A 9,032-nucleotide genomic window follows, 5' to 3' on the forward strand; every position below is an offset into this window, starting at 1 on the left:
GAAGTTGAATAGCTCTGACCTGTGACAACATTTCAAAGATGGAAATCCAGAAGCTTATCAGTTAGAATCAAAACCAGATCATGTGTGTGAGGTTAGCAGGAGAATGTGAGCAATGTTCACACTTGTTGTCTAAATCAGGGTATATTCTGCTAGTCTGGGCTTGCTCATATGAACTGATGGAGCACCTTAAACTGGATTATTCCAAGTCAAGCACAGGAAGAAGATGAGTTTACTTTTTTTATAGTGCTTTCCCACCAGTCCTCTGCAAGTTCAACTCAGCTTCCCACCTCTCCCTAGTTCTGTTAAAGGACTGTTATCGAAACCCATCAAACACGAGTAGGAGATTAATCCCTTCTGGCCAGATTTTTAAGCAGTTTGTCCCATGGCAATGCCACCGGCAGGTTGGGAAAGGAAGGATATCGAGTACGAATGTAGTGCCTGACTTGGAAGTAGCAACTGTGGTTATAGTGATCTCTGCTGGCCATGTGATGTATTGTAGTTATGTTTCTCTTTTTGTAAGACCTTGAATCCTTTTCATTTTGAAAAACAACAACAACACCAACAATAGAAACAAACTGCTGTACCAAATTACATTTAAAAAAATGAAATCTTACACTTAAGACAATTCAGTCTTAAAGTTAAGAAGCAGTCTTGAATATCATATTCAATTTGTCAATTCTCTTCATTTATTTTTAGATACATCTTGGTAAATGTCTGGAGGCATGCGTTTGGCATGTTGTCAAAGTGGAGCTGAAGCCATATCTTTAGTTGATCTGGCTTCATCCCCATGCAGCCCACTGGTCAAAATCACCCCTTCTGCAAGAACAGAGTTGATATTATTCATCAACAATCACTACACATAAGTACTTCACATTTTTGCTCATAAAATGGTCTGGTATCCACTGCTTCTGAATATCACTGTTGAATTGACAAAAAAATAAAATAATTAAAGGTGCACTATGCAGAAATCACTCTGCTTTTTCCTGTCTTTTACTTTGGGTTTTGTTAAACAGCTTCAAACAGCAGAAAATTTAAAAAATATATTTTGGGGTATTGAAAATACATTTCACAGCGGTTCAGGTGGTAGAATGATTCTCTACACTATACATTTCTTGTTTTCATCACATAAATGGAAATTAGGCAAACTATAAGAATTTTTGCATCCAGGAAAGCAATTTCTGCATTTCTGCATTTTTGCTATATAGTATAGGCTGCATAGTGTACTGGCTATGCAAACTAATTTAATACTGCAGTAAACAGTGGAGTGACTGACATAAATTGACAAGGCGTTTGTAGATCACACACACAGCTGCACTTGCAGATAGCCCAGCTCCAAGTCCAACAAGACCAAGGACTGTAATGGTGAAAGCTACTTCTGCCACATCAAGAGAATAACCTTTGGATCCATGATGCAAACTTTTTTTGCATGTGGTTTCAAAGATTATATGGTAGTGGGGGGAAAGGAATGCAGTTTGTAAAATATGTTGGTCTAAAATCAGTGAAGCATTGCAATTACAAAAACACTTGAGCGTTTCAACAGAGGCAGAGGCTAAGCGGGAGGGCTCACTCTCACCAAAATCTGTCCAGAATAAGCCCAATACGTTTCCATGGGCATAATGTGCAGCCGAAACTTGAGCATCTCATCATTATATACAGATCTCTGGTTTCAGTCTCTTGCGAATTGGACGTTAGGATGCTGGCTTGTACGCTACTGGTCAAAAGCTTTAGAACACCTACTCAAGGTTTTTTCTTTCTTATTTTTTAAACTATTTTCTACATTGTAGAATAATAGTGAAGACATCAAAACTATGAAATAACACATATGGAATCATGTACTAACCAAAATAATACTAAACAACTCAAAATGTTTTTTTGTTCCAAAATTTTTAATAGCACCCCCTAATGCATAACTGGTTAAAAATCAGCACGTCTTTTTCCGTTCATGTTTCGGAGTACACATGACTCGACCTTCGTCTCTCCCGAGCTCGTTACGGAGTTGCAACAATGAGACAAGATCGTAACTACTGATTGGATATCACCAAAATGGGGGTAAAATTACAACAGCAAAAAAAGTTTGCATCATGGATCCAAAGGTTATTCATTGTCTTAACTGCTTATGCTACAGTTTGTACATCTCAATTGTCATTAGAAACCACATTTGTTTAAGCAGGTCAGCCAAAAGGCAGTAAATGAGGCTGAATAAACTGTTTCGCTGGCAGACAAGGCTCCGCTGATAGCCAGGTGTAGCAGTGGTAAGATGTTGGGACTGCTGTTGGGAGGGACAGCTTTATGTACTATAGGCCCTAACAGTTTGTAGGCACAGTTTGTCACCGTTATAGTGCAATTCATGCATTGTTTAGCGTTGTGTTGTGTAGTGGCTTTACTAGCATACAAACACTGGTAAGCTTGACAAACAAGACATCGTCTCACCGTGTACGCCGGATGGCCATCGACGACACTGGGAGGAGGGGTGGTCCTGGAAATGAAAGACAAGGGACTGTGAGACACGGGCTTGATACGGGAAAGGTGGGGTGTATACGAAAGGAACGGGGCAACAGAAGACAAACAGCAGAAGGGCTAATGACCATGTAGATGGGAAAAGGACCGATAAATCAGGGGGACAGTTTGCGAGACTCCACCCAGAGGGGCAGATCCAGGGTGGAGAGCCATACCTTCTGCCCGAGACGATACCAGGAAGCCAGAGTCCGTTGGCGATTCGCTTGTTGTCGATACCTGGAGGTGGTCTTGAGGAGGGCCGACCCGGCTCTCCTCCAGGTATGATGACAGTGGGGGACACACATCTTGGCAGAAGGTATGCTGACAGCATATCTGGGATGAGAACTGAGGAGTCCACTGAGTCCATGAATCTGGAAGATGTGCTGAACCATGAGCTGGGCCATCTCTCTGCTGGGAGAGGAAGAGGGATGGATAAATCCAACAGCTAGGGAGTCCCCAATGTAGGTATCCATAGTCTTGGTCTCCGGTCCTGACAGAGAGTACAGACGTCCCCGGGGCGGAGTGGTGCTAAGAAGAAGGTCAATCCCACAGTCATAGGGTCGGTGAGGCCGAAGCGACGTGGCCCGGGCCTTGCTGAACACCTCCCAGAGGTCCTGGTACCCCGGGGGAATGGCGCAGAGGTCTGGGACACCTTCCGAGCCCCCAGGAAGACGCCCAGGGGCAGGTTGTGCTGACTTCCGGCAGTGGACGTGGCAGAATGGGCTCCAAAAAAGGTGGAGTGGCCGATGAGACGGTGCTGCTAGCATCTGGGTTACTGAGGGGCTGTGGGGTTACCACCATGGTAGGCTGCCTCCCAGACAACCCGTAGAATTGCTCCAGCAAACCGTCCAATGCCCGGTCATGCCGTTCAGCCAAAGTTTGTACCCCTTCCAAAAGGTCACAAAGCATTTCTTCCTGCCTCCCGATGGTGTCTCCTTAGGAGGAGATGGAGTCACGCAGCTGGCCCAGATCTGCTGGGTCAGTCATGGCCAGTTCATGGCCAGGGGTGGAACCAATGACATTTATGGTAGGAAATCTCACTCCAAACTATCTTTGGAAGTTCGCAGCCCCGTGCAAGCTAATTGTTTCAATACACCTTCCAAATGTGAAATCAAAAAGGACACTTACTCAAGCTGTTCCTCTTTGCCCTCTTGGTTGTAAAGGTAAGGTATCTAGCAATGTAAGCAATGTTTGTAAACTAATGACAACACCATCTATATTTCTTAATGACACTAATATCTCCCAATGCCTCAAACTGAGGAGAAAATAAAAGTTGATAAACTCATGCCAACCTGTGCACGAGAGGATGCCAAGATTGCAGAGTAGCCCATGCTAACATTTCAGCACAGTGAAGGCTAGTTTTCATAATAACATGCAACTGGATTATTTCGTAATAACGACACCTTTCTCATTATTCCGGTATCTTTCTCGTTATAACGAGTTATTGAATCATTTCGTAAAAGCACGATCGTATCTCTTAATAATAATAGAAAATATTTTATCTGCAATACGTCACCATACAGTATTTGCATTCATCTTTAGTCTAGTTTAGTTTAGTGTAGTTTTACGTCTGGATACGTGTTCTCGCTGATAGCTCAGACTTCCAAAAAATAGTGTCTAGATCCGTATGACTTTTCTTAGTATACATTGTCTAAGATGTGGCACATGGCACTGATGTGGACCCGAGGTCACATCAGTGCTACTTGCCTCGGTCCTCTGTAGTTTGTTGAGAAGAATCAGCTTCGGACTACATTTCCTGTGCAGCAGTGACAGGCTGAAAGAGGAAGCACTTTGCAGTCACATTTACACACACACATATAGCAGCCTGCGTTCACACACACAAATAAAGCTCTTTTGTGGAATTATTCAGACATAACTGTATGGAACAAGTCATTGTTCTAACCCCAGCTTGCATGAGAGGAATATTGACTTTGTTCTTGATGTTTTTGATAACAGGGGTAATATTCTTACATATGAACAATTTATAACGTTGAATTAGTTTCCAATACCTTTCAGAGAGTTTATTTGATCAAAGTCATTCCCAGTGGTTTAATAATAGCATGCAGTTAACATGACCTTCATGAATTATGAAGTCTTTATGTGCTTTTTTTGTTACACCAATTCTTCAAAATTCACAAAACATGACATCAGCTGATGATTATCTCATAGAACAAAACATGACATCAGCTGATGATTAATCTCATAGAACAAATCATGCAAGACCTTTTAAGTTGACTCTCCTTTAAAAGACCTCTCCTCTCCTGTTTATCTATTGATCAGTCAAAATAAACTCTGCCTAATTGCTTGTCTGTCTGTCCATCTACATATCTGAACATGATAGCTGTCTGATAGCTTACTAAAGGAAAGTGCTCAACCGAATCAAAAGTTAAATCTGTATTATTTCTCCCCAGAAAATTTGACAATGTTTGCAGCAATGGACCCAAAGGTTACTCTCTTGTTGTGGCAGGAGTAACTTTAAGCATTTCATTCCTTGATCTCTTTGGACTTGGGGCAATATTTTCTGGAGTTGTAGTTGTGTTGGTGATCTCCAAATGCCTTATCATTTTATCTGAGCCACTCCACTGTTTACTACAGTATTAGACTAGTTTGCGTGGCCAGTACACTAGGCAGCCTGTACAGCAGAAATGTAGGAATCACTCCACCATTTCCTGGTTGCAAAAGTTCTAAGAGTTTGCCTAATTTCCATTAATGTGCTAAAAAACATTGAAACCGCTATGAAATATCTCAAAACATTTTGTTTTCTGCTGTTTGAAGCTGATGTACAAAAGCGAAAATAAAAGGCGGGAAATGGAGGAGCAGTTTCTGCATAGTGCACCTTGAAATGAAATTATATCAGAATGTTCTGCCGGATACTTTTGTTTGCCAATTCACCAGTGACATTCAGAGGCAGTGGATACCAGAACATTTTATGAGCAAAAATATAAAGTACTTATGTGTATTGATTGTTGATGAATAATATCAACTCTGTTCTTGCAGAAGGGGTGATTTTGACCAGTCTGTCCAGATCAAATAAAAGCTCTGCTTTGAGAACATGCCAAACTCATGCCTCCAGACGTTAACCCAGATGTATCTAAAAAATAAATCAAAGAAATTTGACAAATGTAATATTATATTTATTAAGACGACTTCTTAACTCAGAGACTAAATTGTTGCAAGAGTTAGCTTTCATTTTTTTTATGTCATTCAGGTAAAGTAGTTTGATGCTATTGTTGGTGTTGTTGTTCCTTTTCAAAATAGAAACATAACTACAATATATCACATGGCCAGCAGAGATCACTATAACCACAGATAATGAGGCATGAAAGCTGGTCTCAACACAGAACAGGCCAAGGAAATACCCAGTTACAGTTCAGTCCAGCAACCTTTTTTGATTCATCACAAAGTGTGCTGGCTCAGTCCTGATTAAGTTCTAATAACACCGTCATGGAGAGTTCACTGAACGTTAAAGTGAGTAAAGGAACACTACTGTTTCATCAAATTTTCCAGCCCAGAAACAATAATAGACTCAGATTATCATAGAGGTCAGACTACTTTGGATTCCGCCTTTTGTATCTGGAAAAATAAAGGCTTGATAAGCTTCAAAGACCTCTGCAGTTTTAAAGATCTTTGTTCCAAATATGGTTTGACACTTAACAACCTCTTTTGCTACTTTCAAGTCAGGCACTGCATTCATACTCATTTTGAGGCTCACAAGTGGAGCAGTGGTCTAAGGCACTGCATCTCAGTGCTAGAGGTGTCACTACAGACCCTGGTTAGATTCCAGGCTGTATCACAACCGGCTGTGATTGGGAATCCCATAGGGCAGCGCACAATTGGCCCCGCGTCGTTAGGGTTTGGCCGTGGTAGGCTGTCATTATAAATGAGAATTTGTTCTTAACTGACTTGCCTAGTTAAATGGCTAATAAATATCATTCTTTTCCCAACCTGCCGGTGGCATTGCCATGGGACAAACTGCTTAAAAATCTACCTGGGCAGAAGGGGTTAATCTAATACTCATGTTTGATGGGTTTCGATAACACTCCTTTAACAGAACTAGGGAGAGGTGGGAAGCTGAGTTGAACTTGCTGGTGGGAAAGCACTATAAGAAAAGTAAACTCGTCTTCTTCCTGTGCTTGACTTGGAATAATCCAGTTTAAGGTGCTCCATCAGTTCATATAAACAAGCCCAGACTAGAATATACCCTGATTTAGACAACAAGTGTGAACATTGCTCACATTCTCCTGCTAACCTCACACACATGATCTGGTTTTGATTCTAACTGATAAGCTTCTAGATTTCTATCTTTGAAATGTTGTGACATGTCAGAGCTATTCAACTTCAACCATCACTCCATGTTGCTACTTTTGGAACTGTAGAAGACCCCACTCTTATATCATCCAAACACAGATATTATGGATTTCCACAACTCTTCTTTCTTTTCACAGAATTGAGTTGGAAATCCTCAGTCCCTCCATCTCTAGCTGTGTGGTTCAAATACATTATATGTTTTCTTAAGTTAGAAAATATCAAATTCACCTTGAGAGGGAGGGTTCTACTCACTTTGGCAACCCTTTATCTCATACTTTGAGGATCTCTCTTCTCTTCCTACTGATTGAAAAACTGCCACACTTAAATTAGTAGGCTATAGGCAATTACATTTAGCTAGCTCCTTTCTGATTTGATTCCCATACGTTTCAAGATGTTGACCTAGACTGCCTCTATGCTATGGGAATCGATAACAAACGATTCCCATATGACTAGTGAGATGACCTGAACAATTTATTCCCAATCGTATCTACTATTTTCTCTTCTCTATTTCAATTTTTCTTTCCTTTATAAAAGTTCAAATGTATATTTTGTGTGTGTGTGTTTTTTGTTTTCCTTATATAAAAATATGATTACAGTCTGTTTTATAACAATTTTACCCTTTATGCATATGTGTATCTTTCACATGGGTGAACTGTTTAGAAATTACAGCACTTTTGTACATTGGACAAATTCACTTAAATAAAGTATTCAAGTAGTAAAAAGTTAAATATTTGGTCCCATATTCATAGCTCACAATGACATTTTGGGTGCATTTTCTGTTTGTTTTGGTTGTTTCCGATTATTTTTTGCCCAATAATGTATTGTGTCATTTTGGAGTCACTTTTATTGTAAATAAGAATAGAATATGTTTCTGTCACGACTTCCATTGAAGTCGGTTCCTCTCCGTGTTCGGGTGGCGTTCGGCGGTCGACGGTCGACGTCACCGGTCTGCTAGCCATCGCTGATCCACCTTTCATTTTCCATTGGTTTTGTCTCTGTTTTCTACACACCTGGTTTTCATTCCCCAATTACATGTTCAAACCCTCTGTTTCCTTCATGTTTTTGTGTGTGATTGTTTCATTGTTCATTTCGGTTCATGATGGCTGGTTTTTCGATGGGTGCTATTTTCACCCGTGCGTAATATTACCGTTTGTATTTGTTTACCTTGTGCCTTTATTTTTGAGTGAAGTACGTTGCTCACTCATTTTGCTCTCCTGCGCCTGACTTCATGCACCAGCTATACTCACCTTCTGACAGTTTCTAAATGTGGACAAATGCACTAATATCATACCATCCCCTATTATCAGTAGTCGTGAAATCGTGAAAGGTTAGCATGCCTTGGGGGTTTGATCTTTTTGCAATTCATTCATGATTACCAAAATGACACAATACATTATTTAACAGGTTTGCAAAGTCACACACTTGATATACAGAAGTCATTGCGTGCAAGGAAACGGGACGAAATACTAAACGTTTGACTACTTGAATTCGCAAATAAGTGAACTGGTTCAAATAATTATAACACCTTCATGTGGGGGACTAGATACATCACGTGCTTTCATTTCAACACGGTAAAACAGATATGTAGGAAAATACACACATAAAACATTTGATCTCAAATCGAAAAATGCTGGAGTATAGAGCCAAATGAAAGGTTTTTGCTTCACTTTCTAAGGAAATACACAGGGGAGTGCGTCTTCTGAGGTCATTGCACATGCGCACCACAATTTTAATAGGTTGGCATAGGAAGCCCCAGCCCAGACATTGATACAGAATGCAGTACAGATGGTATCATTTTATAATTTGGGTAAAGATGGTATTTATGTTTTAGGGAACCTCACCCAGTATCAGTACAGCCATGCAGTCCAAAAATAGTGCCTGGTAGATGATTCCTAAATATTAGAGCTTGGTGGCAGTGGAAAACAACGCCCAGGTATGGCATCACGAAGGTTTGAAGTATTGCAAAACAACTAGTGTGGCAGACCTTAGCGAGAGGTATCTGAAAGAATCAGATATTCTAATCAAAAGTAAATCTACGCCTACTCACCCAGAGCATGTATCTAGACACCAGTGGTGGAAAAAGGAGCCATTTGTCATACTTGAGTAAAAGTACAGATACGTTAGTAGAAAATGATTTAGGTAAAAGTGAAAGTCACCCAGTAACATATTACTTGAGTAAAAGTCTAAAAGTATTTGGGTTTTAAATATATTTATGGATCAACAGTAAA

General features: G+C 40.4%; 1 long non-coding RNA gene across 1 annotated transcript; it reads right to left on the reverse strand.

Moving 5' to 3' along the window:
- Positions 1–679: 679 nt before the first annotated feature.
- Positions 680–8,760, reverse strand: LOC135551400 (uncharacterized). Its single transcript, XR_010457294.1, has 3 exons — positions 8,646–8,760; positions 2,431–2,476; positions 680–816 (listed from the first exon to the last, which is right to left on the reverse strand). It is a non-coding gene; the product is annotated as an uncharacterized LOC135551400 (long non-coding RNA).
- Positions 8,761–9,032: the final 272 nt, after the last annotated feature.

The sequence above is a fragment of the Oncorhynchus masou genome, chromosome 13, assembly GCF_036934945.1.
Source record: "Oncorhynchus masou masou isolate Uvic2021 chromosome 13, UVic_Omas_1.1, whole genome shotgun sequence".
Classification (NCBI taxonomy): Eukaryota; Metazoa; Chordata; class Actinopteri; order Salmoniformes; family Salmonidae; genus Oncorhynchus; species Oncorhynchus masou.